Genomic DNA, 22989 nt, shown 5'->3' with positions numbered 1-22989 from the left:
TCTTGGGGGACAAACTTACACGACCATCGTCCTCCACAGGTAAAGTTGGCGTACAGAGAAATGTTCCCATTGTCAGCGTCAAGCTCTTCGGCCCTAGAGATTTTGGTATAAATGATGACAGATGTAAATACAACAACGCTCACAAGCCTCATTCTCTTTGGTAGACGCCGCCTTTAAAATTGATTTTTTTAAATCACACATGCAACGACATCTGACAGTGATGGTCTGTTTTTTTCACACAAGAACATGTCACATATGTCCAGCTGAATGGATGCGCGGACTCTTGAGACGAGTATATATGACATGACATGCACAGCGTTATCTGAATGAGCTGTCCCTTCAATCATGAATAGGAAACCAATGCAACGTCCGCTGAATGTGAATCGACACGCAGAGGTGAGTACGGGTGTACGAGGGAAAGTCTTCCGTATCGATAGCAACACCTGGGCCTTGATCCAGCTGGTTCACCTGCGGCAGATTACTTGTGCCAGTTGCCTGGTGTCTACATGCGTCATCTGATTGTGTGAGACACTATATGATTACATACTCAGAATCTTCAAACAAATTACGTATACTTTGGGAGATAGTGGTTTTAAACCATTGTCTCATTTGTACGATGTTGACACGAGCTATAATTATGTTTACATTTGGTGATGTATTGATGTAGTTCGAGGAGCATCCTTTCATGACGAGACCCAGGGGCATGTCTTAAGGACACACAAAGTACATAAACCTGATGAATGTAAACATCAACGGAAGGTAAAAAACAATGCTAAATAAATACAGGTAACGGTATACAACAGCATGGGAAATGTAACTTCCAGCTCAAGTGTTGGTTTTGTTTGAGAAAATATTTTTGGAATTGTTAAAACAAAGTATGAATAGAGCCGTTGTTTGGTCAGACTACTTTTATTGTTTGATTGACGATTATCGTAAGAACGTCCCTCGTGTACAAAAAGGGTATGATCGATTGTTTCCGTTCAAAATAATCCAAGTGCTACAATCCAAGAATGCAACGAAGAGCAAATAATCAGTAAAGGAATAACAAACAGATATACCTTGTCGAATAATAGCTGTTCAACACTTTGTAAAGAGCTAATGACATGTCTCGGGGTCGAAATGATCAGCTTTTAAACATATCCCCGTTATATCACGGCGTGCCAGCTTAATGTGGGAGGAAAGCCCGAAGTGATGCAGGTCTCAGACATTTACCACTTCGATGAAACCCACGAGCACGGGTATGGTGCTGACAAACCTAGAAACATAATCAGGGAGAACCGGGATTCGAACCCACAATCATAGGTTTCTGGCGTGCCCAAGGGACCCAACTCTGCACAGCGAATTGCGGCGCTTTAGACGACTGGGCCCTGCACTCTCATGAAATAAGGACATTATTTTGAGTGGTGTTTTAACGTTTCAATTATGATCGAGATAAGTGATAATGCACCCGACAAATGTTGTACACTCAACTTCAGATAAGAAATTAGATAGAGACATATGTCGCCTAAATAAACTAGAAGGTGAATTCTAAGAATGAGTAATTAACGCCGTGTTTCGACACGGACATCCTCTGCTCAAGTTGCTGGACATGACATTGTTGAAGCGAAATGTTAGACATTGCCAACAGATTTCCGCGGAGCTGTATATACGTGTACATGTACTCCTAGTTATGATCCGGCAGTTTAACCAGCCAACAAGGGTATCATTCGTATTTGTGAACCACTTGGAACAGGACGAATGTTTGTGCATCGTCAATCATCCTCCGATGAGTGTGTCTACTGTCGTGCTGTACTGACGATCTGTTAGATTCTTCTGAACGTGATCAATACCTGAAATTCTTACACCTGTTGATTGATGTCGTGGGAGGATGAGTGCGTGTGTTGTGTGTGTTGGGATGGGGGTCGATTTTAAACCATGTTTTTTTGTCTGACCGTACATTATTAGTTACACACCATTTTGCATCGACTGAACTTCTTTTCCCCCTTTCCCACGATGAGAGATCAATTATTTTTATTTTTTTATTTATTTATTTTTTTCACGAGGGGCGCTGGGGCGGCGTTCTCTCCTCACGCCGAAGACCCGAATTCGATTCCCGACATGGGTACAATGTGTGAAGCTCTGGTGTCCCCCGCCGTGATATTGCTGGAATATTGCTAAGAGCGGCGTAAAACCTTACTCACTCACTCAATTTCACGAAATACGTGTGTCGCCAACGGGATTCGAACCCGAGCAGACCGCACCGAAGGCTAACAAATGGAGTCACTGCGACATGGAAGAAAATTTATGAAATTAAGAAATAAATGTTTACTTACATCAGGATTAACAATTTATCCGTTTAGGAACGGAGAAACGTTTTTTACGCAGTACGTATATAATGTTATCCTCTGCATGTACATACGTTTGCTTTGGACCCGGGGTAGAATAGGTCTTGAGCAACTCATGCTTGCCGTAAAAGGCGACTATGCTTGTCGTAAAAGGCGATTAACGGAGTCGGGTGGTCAGGCTCGCTGACTTGGTTGATGCATGTCATCGTATCCCAATTGCTTGGATCGATGCTCATGATGTAAATCACTGGATTGTCTGCTCCAGACTCGATTATTTCTAGACCGCCGTAATATAGCTGGAATATTGGTGAGTGCGGCGTTAAACAACAAACACACAAACAAACGATAAAGTTATTAATATATTTTAATGTAAGTTAAACAAGTTATTTGGGTTAAAGGAGCGGGATTGAGATTGAGAACCCTAGACAGGAATGTTGTGTATCTTCGTGACACGGTGGTAGAGGGTCCGGACAGATCGATCCTATGTCATTCACCAGATCGCCACAGGACAACCATGCTTGCCGTAAAAGGTGACCATGCTTGTCGTAAAAGGCGACTAACGGGATCGGGTGGTCAGGCTCGCTGACTTGGTTGATGCATGTCATCAATCCCAATTGCGTGGATCGATGCTCATGATATCAATCACTGAATTGTCTGCTCCAGACTCGATTATTTACAGACCGCCGTCATATAGCTGGAATATTGCTGAGTGCGGCGTTAAACAACAAACCAACCAACCAATCACAGGACAGCAACTAAGGCGGACAGGACCGTGGCTTGGACTGGCGCGGTGAGCGTGTGGCAAGCTGATGTAAGGCTTATGTTTTATGGCTGTTATGTGCGCGACTGGCGGCCTCATTAAATGACTGTTCCTGTTTTAATGATGGCATCAGTTTGGACCGGAGGTGGAATAAAACTAGCAATTGGCGATGGGATATAATTAACACAAAGCCATACGGCTTGACTAAATGCGAGCTCAACACTCTGATACCGCTTTGAAAAATGAAACCTCATTATTGCGGCTAGACTAGTACCCAAAGAATTATTAAAAGTGGAACCTCGATATCGAGATAGTCAGATACAAGATTTGCTATATACTAGTACTTAGAACGCCATTAATGCTCTGATTAAAGAAAGGGTTTTGTCGCTTTTTTATAATGCAAGAATGTTATGGACAGTAAATCCTCGTTAAACCTGTCACAATTGCTAGATACTGCAAGACCCACAGAGCCTGATATAAAATGGGTTATATAATGTGGAACCTCGCTGAATAGAACAACCTCATGAAACAAAAGTAACATGTCCTGAGGAACCTGTTTAAAGCGGACCGCAAGGTTCCTCCATACTGTAAAATGCAGTGGCAACTCGTTAATCCAGACAGCTTCATTAATCAATGACCTACTTAGTGTGGAACCCTATTTATCCGGAACGCTTGATACAAGAAACCATGAAACCTCGCTAATCTGGAAATCCCACCTCTCATACGATTTCAGCTGGGAATGAATATATGCATACAAAGTCAAATTTCTCCATGTCAATGTTTTTTATCCGGAGGTTTATCCGAATGGACATCTACGTAAAAATTTTGAGTAAGGCATTAGGCAAGAAGTGGGCATCCCAAACAGGCCAGAAGGCAATTGTGTTTAGGAGTTTAACTTAAGCTTCAGGTATATCGGTGATCTGATACCGTTCAATAACATTCAAAAAGCCAATTCCCTTCCACTGATTTACCCACCTGAACTGGAAATAAAGGCGACCAGCGAGACCGCCTCATCTGTTTCATATTTAGATATATGCATGGAGATCCAGAGTGACAAAACACTCTCCATGTATGACAAGAGGGATGACTTCAAGTTTCCAACAGTCAACTTTCCCTTCATGTAGGGCAATATTCCAGCAGTTCCAGCCTTTGGTGTTTACATGTCACTACTTTTGACACACAATGTTTGTTGTTTGATCAAGGTTACAACATTCAAGGCCTCAGTAAAGCTTTCAAAACATTTTATGGTAAACATGTCGAGGACATTGCCAAATTGCATCATTGCAAAAATGATGTCCGATGCAATTCCCTATTTTGACTTGTACCATAATGTTTCCGTGTTTTTTTCAGGTGAACAATTGACATGCCTTTGCATGTGCTTGTGACGGGTGCCACCTGCAGGGCAGGATACGCTCATCTTTTCGCGAACACCTGGTATCATCACTATCTGATTGTGATTCATAAATACATGCTCATGATATAGTGGGAATCGTACTATCGACTCTGCTTTATGCAGAGATTTCTATTGGACATGGAAAGGGTTTTGTCGATTTATTTGTTGGTGTACATTATCGTCTGGATTAACAGAGGTTTAATGTACATAACGCGAAATCTAGTGATCCCAGACACGTATCGGTCAGGATCTCTTGCTGGTAATGGGGCGGTCGGGTAGCCTAGTGGTTAAAGCGTTCGATCGTCACGCCAAAGACCCGGGTTCGATTCCCGACATGGGTACAATGTGTGAAGCCCATTTCCGGTGCCCCCCGCCGTGATATTGCTAGAATATTGCCAAAAGCGGCGTAAAACCATACGTACTCACTACTACTTGCTGGTAGTGACCATTGCTAATAAGGTCTCCTCTTGAAAACACGGTGCAGGTGCTAGTGTCACTGGAAGGTTAAGAGCGAAAAAGGGACACGGCTGGTGCAGTCGTCCAAGTCGACGCAATCCGCTGTAAGAGTTGCGTCCCTTGGGCTCGCTAGCAAATAAGATCGTATGATCGAATCCCAAATTCGCTCTGAATAAGTTTCTAGGTTAGTCAGTACATATTCTTGCTCACAGATTTCACTGAGTGAATAATACTGAATACATGTATATACTGAATAAAACTCTGTCTGTCTGTGGTAAAATTATACGACATGTATCACATCGCGCATCGACAGGCAGTGATATAATTGTTCAAAACAGCCACTCACTCACTCACCCACCCACCCACCCACTCACTCACTCACTCACTCACTCACTCACTCATTGGATGTTCACGAGTAATAAAGCTTTATATGAGCCGGGCTACTCGATATGAATCAAACAGAAACCATGCAACGTTCTAGAATTTATTGTGAGGTTCCCATGGACAAATTAGTCCAGAAAACGAAGGGTGACAAGACAGGATGTCCTTGGGTGACGCTGTATCTTGAGGCTGAACTCAGTAAGCCCCTGTCTAGCTGGTGATCTGTACGCCATGATGTGAGGACTGGTGTTGTATCGCTGGTCTTGGCTGAAATCAAGGCAACATAATACTAACTGCTATCACCACTGCCTATACGCAAGTATGTATAGAGGATATTTAAGTTTAAGCTGAATATAAACATGGACATTTCCGTGCTACCCCCAGTGTTCCTTCATTGATGTCACACATGATTACGTGACGAGATTGCAGTGATAAATTATGACATCATAGTTTCAAGAACGATGCGGTGATTCTCCCATTTTGTCGTATGCAATAGGCAAGATATCGTAAACTGGGAATTCAGTCACTTTTTGTTTTATTATTTAACACCGTATCTTTGACAATTTGCTCTTTAGCCCACGATGTACCGCTTCATATCGACACCAGATTGACTTCATTGTTGTACTTCCAGCACACAAAACACCAGGAGATAGGAAAAGTGCTTGATCACATGAGGCGATGTGGGATAGTCTAGTGGTAGAGCATTTCCCGATTCCCACATGGGTACAGTACGTGAAACCCATTCTTGAATCCACCGCCATGGTATCAGTTTGCACTTTGCAGTTTTGTTTTTTGTTTGTTTGTAACAAATAACTTGTTTAACTTACATTAAAATATGTTAATAACTTTATCGTTTGTTTGTGTGTTTGTTGTTTAACACCGCACTCAGCAATATTCCAGCTATATGACGGCGGTCTGTAGATAATCGAGTCTGGACCAGACAATCCAGTGATTGACATCATGAGCATCGATCCACGCAATTGGGATACGATGACATGCATCAACCAAGTCAGCGAGCCTGACCACCCGACTCCGTTAATCGCCTCTTACGACAAGCATGGTCACCTCTTCTGGCAAGCATGGGTTGCTGGAGACCAATTGTACCCCGGATCTTCACGGGCCTATGGACAATTGGCACTGCAGATAGTGTACTGATTTCAACCATGTTTGTGCCAATACACAACGCATATGGATACTAAATAAAGGGGGTTGCGGGTTGTTGCAGATCCCCTGCAACCACTGCTGGTCGTAATGAACCATGTGGTCAAGTTTGTATTGTAGTTGTGGCCATAATACAACTGCACATTAATTTCAAAATATCGAAAGTAGACATAGAATACATATTTTCTCGAGAAGGAAAGTAATAGTATATTTTTGTCTACTGTTTTCTTACAGCAGGAGGGGGCACTGGTGGCCCAGTCATCTAAGGTACCGCGATTCGCTGTGCAGAGTTGCTTATCTTGGGCACGCCAGAAACCTATGATTGTGGGTTCAATTCCCGGTTCGCCCCGATTATGTTTCTATGTTTGTCAGCACCATACCCGTGCTCGTGGTAAACGTCTAAGACATGCATCACTTCGGGCTTTCCTCCCACATTAAGCTGACACGTCGCGATATAACTGGAATACTGTTAAAAGCGGCGTTAAACCCAACTCACTCACTCCCTTACAGCAGGATAATGTTTACATATAAACAGACAATGACATTCGTGCAATTTCACCATTATACAAAATGGCAATTTGTAAACAAATCATTTATGCTAGAGTTAGGAAGGGCTTTACACTTTTCTATTCACTAGAATATCGTGGAGTGCGGCATTAAACAACAAACAAACTAAATAATTCAAGTATTGCACGATAAAAGAGAAACCATTCTAGATACGTACTCCCCGTAATGTCAAGCGCTGTCTCTCCACAGAGTTTCAGTGCCCTGAAGACAGTCTGGAGTACGTCTTTGAGTGTTGTGTTATGGAAGCAGGCAAATTCCCTCAAAGCCGACATGTCAAGGTGGGGAACGACTGGGAACGTGTGGGAACCCCTCGAGGCTGGGAACAACTTGTAGATGAGATGGGTCCTTGTCAGTGACAACCACAGGTCTCGAAGTGGCGCTTCTGTACTGGCTGACTGGTTGATAAAACAGATGATTTGCAGATCATAAGAGACATATATTTTCCTTTGTTAATATGTTGTTTAACACCGCACTCGGCAATATTCCAGGTGTATGATGGCGGTGTGAAAATAATCGAGTCTGGACCAAACAATCCAATGATTGACATCACTAGCATCGATCCATGCAATTGGGATACGTCGACATGCATCAACCAAGTCAGCGAGCCCTACCAACCGATCACGTTAGTTGCCTCTTACGATAAGCATAGTAGCCTTTTACGGCAAGCATTGGTTGCTGAAGACCTATTCTACCCCGGATCTTCACGGGTCAGATATAAACTAGTGGGTGAGTTGCGTCCACACCGTTGTGTACACTATTTCAGTAAGGCACGGTATAGTGCTGACAAACCAAGGATACAATCAGAGCAAATCTAGAATTCGAATAAACGATTACCGGATCCTGGTAAAACTACGGATTGTAACTTTGTAGAGAATCACAGCTTCTACAGAAATGGTATTGTTTCAAGAAAAAACTACTATTACTTTAGGATAAAATTTTAACTCATAGGACAGGACATTCTCGCCAACTTCATGTCCTTTACAAATTATTTTTGTAGGTTTTGTTTTTTTTACTCGTTTGTTGTCGGAAGTCACGTGACAGCTATACGAACATGAACACTCAACAGTTCAACCTTTAACCTTCTGATGCATTAACAGTATTTGTATTTGCCGTCACCTTCGATTACCCCCATCTCCGACATCATCTCCATCATAGTAACCTGGAAAAAAGGTTTAGCACCACCCGCTCTTTGTTTCCATATATCTCGAACTCACGTTCACCTTATAGAATAGGGCGGTCCGGTAGCCTAGTGGTTGAAGCGTTCGCTCCTCACGCCGAAGACCCGGGTTCGATTCTCGACATGGGTACAATGTGTGAAGCCCATTTCTGGTGTCCCCCGCCGTGATATTGCTGGAATATTGCTAAACGCGGCGTAAAACCAAACTTACTCACTCACTCTTTTAGAAATATCTCCTTGGACCTTGGATAACGTATTCACGGATACCTGGTGCAAGTTGGTACAAGCACAGTATCCTGCAGATGCTGCAGATGAAAGGGTGGTCAAATAACTAATTCCATGGAAAAATTACATAATCGATTTCGTTTTCTGCAATTCAATATGTTTATCGTCAGAAAATGAATACAGCAGCTTATTTCTGCGATCCCATCAAGGCAAGGCTTGCAACAATGCAGGGTACGGAATAGCCGGACGTTAAGGAGATCGTGCCAGCATAGATGTCATTCAATGATTCGGTGAACACGAATTTCATTGCGTTAATGCTTACGTAAATATCAGCTCCGTGCAGTTTACATAATCTTCATCAACCATGTTGTTATATCTGCGTGGCTCTGAGTCAATGGGACATGCAGTTGGGTCTGCTTTATTCCCATATTGCATATTTAACTTAAAACGCCATGCCCCAGTGTAAGAAAGTACAGGGCAGCATAGTTATACTCCGCCTTTTGTCCATTTGAAAAACAAGTCATTATAACCATGTTGACATTATAACCATGTTGGCATTATAACCTGTGACATTATAACCATGTTGGCATTATAACCAGTGACATTATAACCATTGTTGGCATTATAACCTGTGACATTATATTCAGCTTGTACAGTATATGACAAAAACGATAATATCCCTTTCTGGAGAGTGGACTTTTCTATGAAGGGTTATATCTCATTATGAACTGTTCAGACATGTTTCTGGGGCGGTCGGGTAGCCTAGTGGTTAAAGCGTTCACTCGTCACCCGAAGACCCTGGTTCGATTCCCGACATGGGTACAATGTGTGGAGCTCATTTCTGGTGTCCTCCGCCGTGATATTGCTGGAATATTGCTAAAAAAAAAGCGGCGTAAAACCATACTCATTCAGACATGTTTCTGTTCATTCACTACATGCCGATTACCTGACGGAGTCACATGAATAGGAAAACCTAACAGGCTCTGATTACCATTTAGATGATAGTTTCATATACAAAAGTAAAGTGCATGTCGCTCATGTATATTTCATCAGTTAACAATTTTGAAAATAAAATATCAATCTGTAAAGTAATAAATATGGAGTCTATGTGTGTACAATACAATATGGGCGAATGGCACATATGACTGACAACACTAATCAAATTAGGTGGCGGACAATGAAAATGGACCCAATTTCATAAGTATTCTATTATAAATCCGACATGATTAACACTGAAATTGCTGAATCGAACTTTTTCAATTAATAGATTTATTCATAGATAGATATGACTATCTCAATGCATAGACGTGTGTTTGTTTGTTGTTTAACGCCGAACTCAGCAATATTCTAGCTATGTGACGGCGGTCTGAAAATAATCTAATCTGGACCAGACAATCCAGTGATTGACATCATGAGCATCGATTCACGCAATTGGGATACGATGACATGCATCAACCAAGTCAGCAAGTCTGACCACCCGATCTCGTTAGTCGCCTCTTACGACAAGCATGGTCACCTTTTACGACAAGCATGGGTTGCTCAAGACCTATCCGGGGTAGAATAGGTCTTCAGCAACCCATGCTTTCCGTACGGCAAACAACGAACAAACAAACAAATCTTACTGGCTTTGAACACGTAAGGCTAGGGTAACACATGGCATATATGGTAACTTGCCTGCATAAAAGCGTGAACTTGTAGGAATTCCTTTTCGCTACAATCCCTTGACTGAATGTACGTCATTAGCTGAAACACTTGGTTGGGATCCGTGTAGGAACACTTCTTCAGAGAATGGTAAAGTGACGTCTCCAAGTGGGCGCGGTAGGTGCAGAACTTGGGTGATATAATATTTTCCTTTAAAAAACAAAATTCGTTGACAAACGTTAATGTAAACACACAGCGAAGAGGTCGCGGACAGAAACGTTGTCTTCGCCACATTGAATATTTACTGACATATACAATCAACATGGTTTTTTTCAGATAATAATATCACTTCGATTTACTGGAAGAGTCTTGAGAAACAAGGAGATACATGTATAGTGTTTCGCCCGAAGCAATGAAATAGTGTATTTAGGGAGGTTATTTTCACACTCTCTCCTCCGCCCAATATCCAGGAATGATTTAAGTAACGTGTGTGGTGTTTTCTATTACCTTCACGTATTTGTACAGCGCAGATATACTTTCTGAGGGGTAGGTCTTTGTAAGGTTTTCACTTTGGATATCCAGGACAGTTTGTGCACATGTTTTGATGACGTCATCCAATTGTGACGCCGTGACGTCAGTAACACAAACCTGAAACAGCAATCATTTAAAACATAAATACACCTATTCAAAAAATAAAAGCTAAACAAAGGCGATTCTAACATGAATTTGAAATTTACTCGATTCCGATTGGTCAATCAGAGGCTATTAAATCACAATAAACCCCCTCTGATTGAAACAGCTGGTTTGACGGCCGCATCACCGCGGAAGCTAATATTCATAGAATAGTACTATTTTCAGTCCTTGTCGGTAGGCATATTTAAATAATTATATCTACAATTACAGGTTACAAAATGAACAGATGCGGTTACTACAATATTCAAAGGATGTGTGGCAATACATTTCATGCAGAAAACACGATATAAATCTACAAAGGGAATGTATTTACGTTTTGGAGAACAGAGAGCTTGGAATTTTGGCACTTTTCTATATACGACTGTGACGTCATATCTTTTGCGTCACAATGAGCGATACGACGTCATAATGGTGACGCGCGATGTAGAGCGAAAGCCTTGCAAAGCTTGCTTTGTTTTCTTTAGGGATGCCCACCTCATGTTACCAAGTTGCCGTGCTTATATGCTTTCAATGCCTATCATATGTTCGAGTGAAGTATTACGGTGTAAACAAACTGCTTGAGTATATACAGCGCCATATTTTGTTCGGTGATTCCGTAATTCAGATCGATAACCCACGCAAAACACTGCACTCAACCGATGCCGCTTCACTCAGTATATTTGCTAACACTAAAGAGTTCGCGTTTAATTTAGTCATGGTAGAATGGAGATAAACATACTGTGTTTTCAATGTAGAGCTAGGTTACCTGTAGATTTAACTGCACTAAATTTAACATTTGAAACCTCACGCTGCGCGTTCGGTTCCAAATTCAATTTAGCGCGGTTAAATATACAGGTAACCTAGCTCTACATTGAAAACACAGTATGTTTATCTCCTAAATAAAGGATACTGTAAATCTTACACATTGTATATGCCATATATATATATATATATATATATATATATATATATATATATATATATATATATATATATATATATATATACCATGCTAAGGGAAGTGTTGAACCAGGCAGTTAGGGAACAGAGAGGAGTAAAGGCGAACTGGCGACATCAATACCAAACGACTTCTCCCAGATGTGATTTTTGTTTGCAAATGTGCAACCAGTGACGAAATGTCATTCTGACGGACCTGCATCGTCGGCTGCGACCTCAAAGGTCACAGACTATGGCCACAACTGAGATGGAGACAGGCGTCTCGGGGAACGTTATGCACGAAACTGCACTCAGGAATTGTACAGATTAGGTGGTGGTAGTGTGATGATGTGGGCGGCCATCTCCTACACTGGTAGAACAGACTTGGTGCAAGTTCTGGGGAATTTAACGGCACAACGTTACACGGATGAGATTCTTGGGCCACACGTCCTTCCCATGATGCAACAAGCGAACGTCATTTTCCAACAAGACAACGCCCGACCTAACACGGCAAGACTGACAACAGCCTTTGTCAGGAATCACAAGATCCAGGTCCTGACATGGCCCTCCAGATCTCCAAATTGAACCCAATCGAACATGTATGGAATGCCCTGGATCAACGACTGCGAGCACGTCAGCATCAACCACAGAACCTCCGACAGTTGGCACAAAAGCAGCAGACAGAGTGGGTGAACATTCCCCATGCAACAATTCGGGATCTGATTGCTTGGGACGACGATGCCAGTCAGTTTTGGACTCTAATGGTGGCCATACAAGATAATTGAGAACAGATGACCATTTTCTTGAAAATATACTTTGCTGTGTGTCATATGGAATCAGGGTCAAAGACAATGTGTACTAATCTTGAACAATCGCTTAGCATCTGTTGATTATTTAATTGTTATCTAAAATCATTTTTGCGTTTCTTTTTTTTCAGAGTATATACCTGAAATCACTTTTTTATTCGTGGACGTACCGGCATGTTCCAACTGGACAGTGGCGACCTGGTGTCCAGCAGTAGTCCGAGAAGAGACTGGAAGTGTCGCATGATGCCGACAGTGCTGCCGGTCTCCAGAAGGGTCAACAGTAACACGCGGTACCTGGAACTGTACAATACAGACAGGCATGTAGACGTTTATACACACGCACGCACACACGCACACATTCCCACACACATTTGGGGAGACAGTACTGAACACCTCCTCATTTTGAATCATACTCAATTCATATTCGCAAATTGCTTGAAGGTTTAATGGTTGCCGAGTACCGAGCTGTAAACGTATGACAACATAAGAAACACAGTGAACATGACCTCCAGACGCAAATAGTTTGCTTAGCGGATTGTTCGCATTCAGCTGTATCTTGTATTCTGTATCCTATATCCGTGCTTGAGCAGTGACACATCCAGGATATCACTGCCGTCCACTTAAGTGTGAAATGAATTTGCTGAGCACAATATATTTCATTGTTATTTTATCAGATCAAAGACGTCTGATCTATAGTGTTCAATATGCGTAATGCTGTCAACTCTTTATCACACAAGGATATTTCACAAGTGAAACATATTGGAAGATTTTAACATATTTTATCATTGAAATCACTGAAGTTACCACAAGTTTGTTTGTGTGTTGTTTAACGCCGCACTCAGCAATATTCCAGCTATATGACGGCGGTCTGTAAATAATCGAGTCTGGGCCAAACAATCCAGTAATTGACATAATGAGTAACGATCCACGCAATTGGCATACGATGACATGCATCAACCAAGTCAGCGACCCTGACCACCCGATCCCGTTAGTCGCCTCTTACGACAAGCACAGTCGCATTTTACAGCAAGCATGGGTTACTGAAGACCTATTCTACCCCGGATCTTCACGGGTCAGTAACCGTCAGTACAACTGCACATATATATTGTGTAATCAATAGTGTGATTGGGTCGCCGTGTGGTCAGTGCGCTCGGGTTCGAATATGAAAATGGGACGATGTGAGAAATCCAATTATGTTGTGACAATGACGATATGAACAATTTCTTTATGGAATTTCGTCCACCCACTCACTTCTTGAAGGATACATACCAGTTGTCTTTATAGAATGTGGAAAAGGAATCAAATCCTTGGATGAAGGATTTCTCATGATGGAAGAATATCACATGTCCAAATGGGGATTTGGAGGAAACATTGGAGCACTGCCGCAAGTCTTCTACCATGTGTGGAAACGCTATGGTGATGTGCTGTCGACCGTCTTGAATTGAGAAGCTCTGTATGGCCTGTGAAACAAACTGCCTGTAGAACACGTTGCCTGTGTAACACGTTTACTGAAGAACAAATTTCCTGAAGAACACGTACAGAATACATTGTCTGAAGAACTCATTGATTACCATACGTTACGTACATTTTGCGTTTTATGAAATAAGCCGATTGTGGAATTATTCTACGTATGGAATAGGACCCGTGAAGATCCGAGTTAGAATAGATCTTCATGCTTGTCGTAAGAGGCGACTAACGGGATCGGGTGGTCAGGCGTGCTGACTTGGTTGATGCATGTCATCGTATCCCAATTGCGTAGATCGATGCTCATGGTGTCTGGTCCAGACTGGATTATTTACAAACCGCCGTCATATAGCTGGAATATTGCTGAGTGCGGCGTTAAACAACAAACAAACAAACGTATGGAACAGCTAATGGAACATGACAGTTTAACATTTGTATCGGACAAAAAACATAAATATTTAGATATTAAGCCTCCTAGTCATTTTGCAATCAATTTGCTTTACTGGGTTCGTGTTATTGGGGCGAAAAACATGGCAACCCAATAAATGAAGAGTTAAGGTCCAGAAAGGGCCGATTGTGACGGGCAAACACGCATCTTCATCCGCTGACTTCATCACGTCGTCTTACTTGTTGGACGTTGTCGGGGAGGCAGCCAATGGTGGCCATGGACAGACGGTGGGGAGTATGCGCAGCCTCCGGTCGGCGACGGCCCGACGTTGTCAAAGACGGGGACACATCCTTTAAAAGGCGAAAACATCAGTCAGTCAAACAAAGATTGATCAAGATGCGACTTTATAATCTTTTTTTAGATAATAGTCTAACTCGTGACGGGTAGTACAGTTTGGTGTGTAAAGCTTTATAGTAAACTCCCTATGTAATGACACACAAATATATGCGACAATACTCTTTCCATAGTCGTAGGAAATCTCTGCTAAAACCAGCGCTCATTATACGAGTCCGACGGTATCATTTGCAATGAATTTTGGACCATATTTGTATCTACATCTTACAAGAAAATCAAGCACTGCCTGCAAACACCTACATTTAGGCATGTTGTGTAGTGTTCTGATAGGCCCACAACAAGCAAGGGTTTAAAAGAACAGAGTCCATTCTCATTCATATGACATTTAATGACTTCTACAACTAAACAGTATGCCCAGGGTCTTTATCATAACTCGTCCTTGATGTACATTATTGTTAGAGACACTAGTGAGAAAGTAGGTATGTCTTACAGCTATTCATAATAGTTTTGGTAAAAAAAATGAGAATCGGTCAACAACCGTTACTGCCGCGGATTCAATGATACCACATGTAAATAAAATCGACAAAACCTTTTCCATATTCATAAGAAAGAGCAGAGTCGATTGTACGATTCCGACTACATCAAGAGAATAAGTTTCTGAATCACTATCAAATAGTGATGATACAGGTGTTCACGGAAAGGTGCGCGTCTCATGTACCCTCGGTGGGACCCGTCACAAACACATGCAAAGGCAAGTCAATTGGTCACCTAACCCGTGATAATCCGGGGTAGAATAGGTCTTCAGCAACCCATACTTGCCGTAAAAGGCCACTATGCTTGTCGTAAGAGGCGACTAACGTGATCGGGTGGCCAGGCTCGCTGACTTGGTTGATGCATGTCATCGTGTCCCAATTGAGAGGATCGATGCTCATGACGTCAATCACTGGATTGTCTATTCCAGACTCGATTATTTACAGACCGCCGTCATATAGCTGGAATATTGCTGAGGGCTGCGTTAAGCAACAAACAAACAAACCAAACAATTGGTCACCTGAAAATACACGGGAACATATTGTACAAGAATGTTATAGTTACTTCGTTGTTTATAAAGTTGCTCTCACATAACTTCTCTTGTCATAAGTCATAAGGGGATAAAAAGGGAATTGTTGTTGTGTATCTCGCTATATCTATAACGTCCACCTGGGCGTAGTTCGTTTCATCGTTATGACTTGCACGTGCACAACATGCGTTTTCCTTTTCTACCTGTAACAAACCAAATATGTTTGCCCAAATTCTGTGCACCGCCTATAGCTAGTTGTCTCAAACGCATTTTGTGAGTTGGTTCACCGTATCCTGGATTACCAGTAAATATACATCAGTATTACAAATCTATCAAGTGAGAGATAGAGCAGGGTACAGCCAGCTGACTTTAAAAGTCCTTAAAAAGCGTAATGCTCCATGTCAAGCTTCAGTGTGTGTCTTACCTTGATGGGCGGACTTGGTGTGAATGTTTCCGACAACCTGAAACAGTCACATAGCACGTGCTGTATAGTGATAATTATCCCGTGATCACCGCTTCTCCTAAAATACCAAAACATACAGTAGGGACAGAAATATCTTTTTTGATGTTTATGCGGAATAAAATAGAATGAACAATTTAATGTTTAAAGAACAATACCTCAAATATCGAAGCCACTTCATTGTATTGAAAATATATATGATATGATATCAATTATGAAAAAACATGACATGCTACATTGATGCTATTGCGTCCATGAGGGAACACGGGTGGCCCAGTCGTCTAAGGCGGCGCGATTTGCTGTGCAGTGTTGGGTCCCTTGGGCAAGCCAGAAATCTATGATTGTGGGTTCGAATCCCGGTTCGCCCTGATTATGTTTCTAGGTTTGTCAGCACCATACCCGTGCCCGTGGGTTTCACCTAAGTGGTAAACGTCTGAGACCTGCATCACTACGGGCTTTCCTCCCACATTAAGCTGACACGCCGTGATATAACTGTAATACTGTTATAATTGCGTTAAACCCAACTCACTCACTCACTATTGCGTCCATGAGTGTTGTGAAACATCAACGCCAGAGCATAACCAGTTTCGATTAACCAGATTCCCTTTGGACGAAAAAGGCAAAAGGTGATATTGTGAATGGATTAAATGAACACACCTCGCCTTGGCAAACTCGTCCATGGTATTCTGGAACTCATGCAGAATGTCCGCGGAGCTGGTTGTTTGGGTCCCCGTGTGTTCTGCTTTGGTGGCAGCCATGTTCAACTACTAAAATAGCTAGAAAGGAAAGGCAAACACATCAAAATAACACAGTACTTCTGCATTACTGTAAAATAGTTGATTTGATAAAATGTCTTGTATTCCTTTTCGCGAACACCCTGGTGTCATCATTAAAGACTTTGGGTTCATCGTCGCGTTGAAGATCATTGCACTTAAATAGCGACGTGGATATAATTAAAAAAGTATTATTCCTTCCTGTCATATCTTCACGTGTGTGTGTGTGTGTGTGTGTGTGTGTGTGTGTGTGTGAGTGTGTGTATGTGTGTGTGTGTGTGTGTGTGTGTGTGTGAGTGTGTGTGTGTGAGTGTGTGTGTGTGTGTGTGTGTGTGTGTGTGTGTGTGTGTGTGTGTGTGTGTGTGTGTGTGTGTGTGTGTGTGTGTGTGTGTGTGTGCTTGTACTAGTACGGACTAATGCTGGTTATTGCATTTACTTGTTGTGTAGACGATATGTATGTTTTTCTTTCCATTAAATTAACGAAACTGTCGATGTCCAGCGTGATATCGGGGATGAGATAACTGTTGTTATCTTAAGTTTACCGACACGCCAGATTACGGGTCACGCCAGAACGACCTTTCGCGAACTTTGACCGACCACTGAAATGACAAAGAAGAAGTCGACATCAACCAATTAGAAAGCAGCTTTCTCGAGCCTTACGGCACTCGTTTCAACCTGGCGACTTCCATTTCAGACTATGCCTGAAAAATATTTGACAAAGTTCTGGATTGAAAACTGAACAAACGAACATTCCGAAATGTCAAATATATGGTTGAGATTGTATGGCAGTGCTTCCCACGTACTGTGCAACGCCTCCTCCGTTCAATTTTTTTCCCCACGGAATCAGGAGATAGACGATAATTTTGACGGAATCAGTCGTACGAGCCGAAACTGTCGTTCGGAATACACCGTGTTAACGTTTTGAAGGTTGCATTTCCGACGGTCACGTGATCTGGCAAGCGACGCTTTGATTGAACGGATCAAAGGTCGTTCTGACGTGACACGTAATTGGATGTCATCAGATCTTTGTTTAGCGATAGCGAGAACTACAAACACACTTTTCCACATTTTCCTATTTTACCCAACTGAGTATTATTTTCAGAAATTAATTTGCAAAATATTTTTATTTCGATCACCAATTCAGTATTAGTTTACCAAGAGATTACACAGCATCCTTGAATAATGCTGCGAATATATTACTCATGGTCGATGTAATCGATAGTTGTTACGTCAAAGGAAGACAATTATCATTCAAAAACATTCCCCGAGTCAGCGTTCAGTCAACTAATTGAACTATTGGACACCAGTTGACAATACCTTAACCACGTACAACGGGAGAAAAATAAAATAAACAAGAACTAAATCTAAAATATTTTTGGGAAATATCTCAATCGAAAGCTCGTGTTACTTTAAAAGCTCCAGATCGCAATGCTAGTTGGAGCAGTTCCCTGTACACTGACGTTTCTGTCGACGTTGTTGACGTGCAATGTGCTAGCCGGGCGTCTGGCGAGGCAGTAAACGGCTCCCACCTATCATGTCCTTCTGTTTGTTTGTCCGGCTATTAGCGGGAGGTGTTTGTTCACTAACAAACACAGTAATGAGGAAATTGGATTTCAAATCTTCAAGTTTGGGACACAATCCGAAATCTCGATAATTTTTATCGACTCGAGTCTCTAGACGTGAGAACATATCCACGTGCGCGCGGCGTGAAGCAAACGGTATATCATCACTTATTGTCTGTTTTAATTGGATAGTTCATAGCAACTATTGACATTCCCATGGCCCGAGGAATCGGAGCATTTGAAATCGACTACTGACATTTGCGTGCTATTAAGATGTATGTGGCCTCCCAGACGATTATAGATCTTTGCCAAGTTTCTTGCCTCAATAATTTATCTTCATTTATTTATGACGAGTGCTCTTTCTGAATTTATTATATTAAAAAGGAGTGATTGGATTTCAGTAATTCCCAGCTGCATTCGTAAGGAGAAAGGGTGTATTATTGGAAACAAAAATATCAAACGTTCCTGAAACTGTTTGTTTGAAACTTGTTGAAACTTGTAGACCCGTGAAGATCCGGGGTAGATGCTTGCCGTAAAAGGCGACTATGCTTGTCGTAAGAGGCGACTAACGGGATCGGGTGGTCATTCTCGCTGATTTGGTTGATACATACAGTTCTAATGGAGACAGGTAGTTCCCCAATCAATGAATTCTTGAAGTGATGTGTGAGGTGAGGTGAAATGGTATGTAGCATCACGTTAAAGAATATTGAGCCATATAGCGATGTACAGAGAACAAGTCTTGGTGATGATGCTAGGTCTGGACGTCCCTTCATCAATGAAGATTCAATCAAGGAAATAGAAAAAACTTATACTGTCAGATAGACATATTACCATTGTTGAACTTGAGGAAGAAACAGGTCTAAGCCATGGATCCATTGAAGCTATTATTCATGAACATTTACAGATGAATAAGATATCTGCTCGTTAGGTGCCACAGTTTCTAAATTCTGATCTAACATTGCCAGAGAACATCAGTAGCTAATTCAGGAGGATTTCGTCAAAGTAAAAAATAGACTAGTAATGGGTGATGAAACATTGGTCTACAGTTATGTTCCCGAGTCAAAACGTCAATCCACGAAATGGCACAGTTCCACTTATCCGGCACCAAAGAAGTTCAAGTCTTCAAGATCAGTGGGAAAGTCAAAAGACGATTACCAGTGCCTATTATGCTGATTTGCTTCATCACCTGAGAGATTCTGTCAAAGAAAAGCGGTGAGGAATTCTGAGTGCTGGAGTTCTACTACTTCATGACAATGCCTCTTTTTTCATACACCTCGACTTTCAACGGTAGCTGTGCGACAATTTTGGTTTGAAGTACTTCCTCACCCTCCGTGACGACAACGATGACCTAAATGCTGCCGTGAATGGGTTTTTCAATTCGAAGTTGCGTTTCTCAGGCGTGCCAGATATCTATGTGATATAACTGAAACACTGAATACTGAAAAACTGAAATAAAGCGACGTTAAACCAAACTCACTCACTCACTGGTACACCATGCAAATATATCTCATGAAAAGAATATTTAGATCCATCACATGATCTCAAATTGTGCACATTTCGAAGTCAGCCCATTGGAACATCACTACTTTATTCTCTTAAACATAAATGAGTTTCATTATAACATATAACAGTGATATATTATCTTAAATTGTACGATTCCGACTATATAATAGGCATGTGTTTATGAATCATTATCAAATAGTGAGAATATCGGGTGTTGACGAAAATGCGAGCGTATCATGCCCCACTGGTGACATCGCCACAAACACATGCAAGGGCAAGCCAGTTGTTCACCTGGAAAAAAATACGGGTACGTATGGTACAAGTAAAAATATGGAATTGCATCAGACATCATTTGTGAACCTGATGCCTTACTTAAATTTGAAAATGCCATCCACATGTCTACCATAAAACATTTTGAAAGCGGCCTACTGAGATCTTGAATGTTGTAGCTCTGATCAAACAAGTTTTGTTTAAGAGTATGATGCTCTTTGAAACATTGGTGGAAAGAGCATGTTCGACCGTACCTTAAACGTTGTGAAATGTGGGTACCAAGGGGCGGATCTGCAGGAATATTCCGCGACATACAGGGAAGAGTTGAGTGAGTGAGTTGGGTTTAACGCAGCTTTAAACAGTATTACAGTTATATCGCGGCGTGTCAGCTTAATGTGGGAGGAAAGCCCGAAGTGATGCAGGTCACAGATGTTTAATACTTCGGTGAAACCCACGATCAAGGGTATGGTTCTGACAATCCTAGAAAAATAATCGCGGCGAACCGGGATTCGAACCCACAATCACAGGTCTCTGGCGTGCCCTAGGGACGCAACTCTGCACAGCCAATCGCGCCGCCTTAGACGACTGGGCCACCCGTGCCCCCGGAAGAGTTGACTATTGAAGTCATCCCTCTTGTCTTGATAATAATCTGTATGCATAGACCTTGTCTCTTTTGTTTCTAGTTCAGGTGAGTAAATCAGTGGAACTGAATTTGACCATTATTGATCGATATCATATAATCGATATAACTGAAGCTTACGTTTAATTTCTTGGCCAAATTCCCTGGTGTTGATTTTAACAATCCGAGACGAAATTCTGACTCGTATGCACAAAGAAACAGATCAGCAAAGTGGGGAGCACACGTGGTGCTCATGGAGGTGCCTACTTCTTGCCTAAATGTCCTATCGCCACTGTTCATAGAGGTGTTATCAATGAGGAAGTCGGGCATGTCACATACTGTTTTATCAGATTGTCTACATGTGGTCACCACGTGTAGTATCAAATACCCCTGGATCAAGGAATCACATAGGATAGGGGTGTACGAAGTTGAAAATTCAAATGTTTTGACAGAATTGAACTTGGTTCTTTTCTGAGAATGAAAAAGTTCAAGAAAATGCTATTACTTCCACTGTTCTCAAATATTTTCTGTGAATATAATACAAATATGCCGTCAACGCCAGAGAATAACCAGTCTCGATTATTCGACGAAACAGATTCCTCTGCGCGTAAAACACCAAATAGCGAGGACAGTTATGTAAATGTATCACTGAAAATCAGTGATGACACCAGGTGTTCGCGAAAAGAGTAAGCATGCCATACCTACCGGTAGCACCCACCACTCACACCTTCCTCGGTTATATTAAGGATTATGGTTAATTATTTTAGACCTATCTTCATTACCCCCGTCAATCGATGAGACAAACATGATATTTCACATGACACATGAAATATCCTCTATTAGCTTCAGGTTTTAGATTCAAGCCAAAAGTTGATACAGTAAACTACGGTTATAACGAACTCAAAGCGACTACTGATTTTAGTTCGTTATAACCGTAGTTCGTTATAAGCATATATACAGCATAACTACAGCAAATAGTCGGAACCAAAAAAGTAAGTTCGTTATATCCGTCAGTTCGTTATAAGCGTGTTCGTTATAACCGTGTTTACTGTACTACTGATACGTGGTTTCGGCAGATTTCTTTCTCAGTTAACATACTGGCCTTATTTGTGGCCTTATATGCCTTATTAATTAATGTAGTATTTCCAATGAAAATATTATGCCGACCACTGTCCCATCTCCCGTGTTGTCAGTTTCGTCGGACAGAAAACTGAAAGAGCCGTGAGTCTGTCTTGACATTTTGTCTAACGATATCTATCCGGCACGCTTGACTACACAGCCCCAATACCTATATATATCTATATTGAACTGTGTTCGGTACTATGACCTTTTATCTTGAGAACACTGTGCCGTTAAAAAAAACCATTGTACTTTTGATCTTTGTTTCATAACGATATTAATGTTACCCTAAAACTAAAAAAAAATCACATCTGTATAACATTTAGTTCGTAGAACCTTATCGCTTTCCCATGGTAACATTGTTGATATTTGTTTCATAACGATATCATTGTTAATCCATAACCCTATTATATATAACAAACGTGAACTATTGGACAGTGTATCTGCAGGGCCTTTTGTTGATCATATTGCTCTTTCTCAGATTTACATTGTTTGTTTCATAACGATATCATTGTTCATCTATAAGCACACAACAAACATATCGGGCAATAACACGTTTGTTTGACATTTACTTCAAACAACCGTTATTCTTTCTCGGGAACACATACACCAACATTGCACTAAATGTTCAATATCTCCTATACGTAATTACTACGGCAACCACTGTAACATTCTACCATTATAACTCCATCCCGTGCACTATAAGCCAAATTTTGACATAGGAACTCATCAGTTGAGAAACAAGAGGACAGCAGTTACTATGGTAATTAATGCTTACCTTTCCCTGATGAAGCTTGGAATCGCGCGTGGTCAAATGGATGGGATAGATACATCTGTATCCGTAACAGACTCCAGTCTAAGTACCACTGCCGTTATCTGGTCATGAGACAGAGAGATCGGTCTTCGATCCCTATGGGA

At 41.6% G+C, this 22989-nt stretch overlaps 1 pseudogene; it reads right to left on the bottom strand.

Annotated features, from left to right (window-relative positions):
* Positions 1-5410: 5410 nt before the first annotated feature.
* LOC139467538 (uncharacterized) lies at positions 5411-22989 on the bottom strand (annotated as a pseudogene).

The sequence above is a fragment of the Haliotis cracherodii genome, unplaced genomic scaffold, assembly GCF_022045235.1.
Source record: "Haliotis cracherodii isolate W230 unplaced genomic scaffold, xgHalCrac1.p SCAF_2, whole genome shotgun sequence".
NCBI lineage: Eukaryota > Metazoa > Mollusca > Gastropoda > Lepetellida > Haliotidae > Haliotis > Haliotis cracherodii.
The sequence above is the reverse complement of the archived record's forward strand: the minus strand, read 5'-3'. Positions and strand labels throughout refer to the sequence as shown.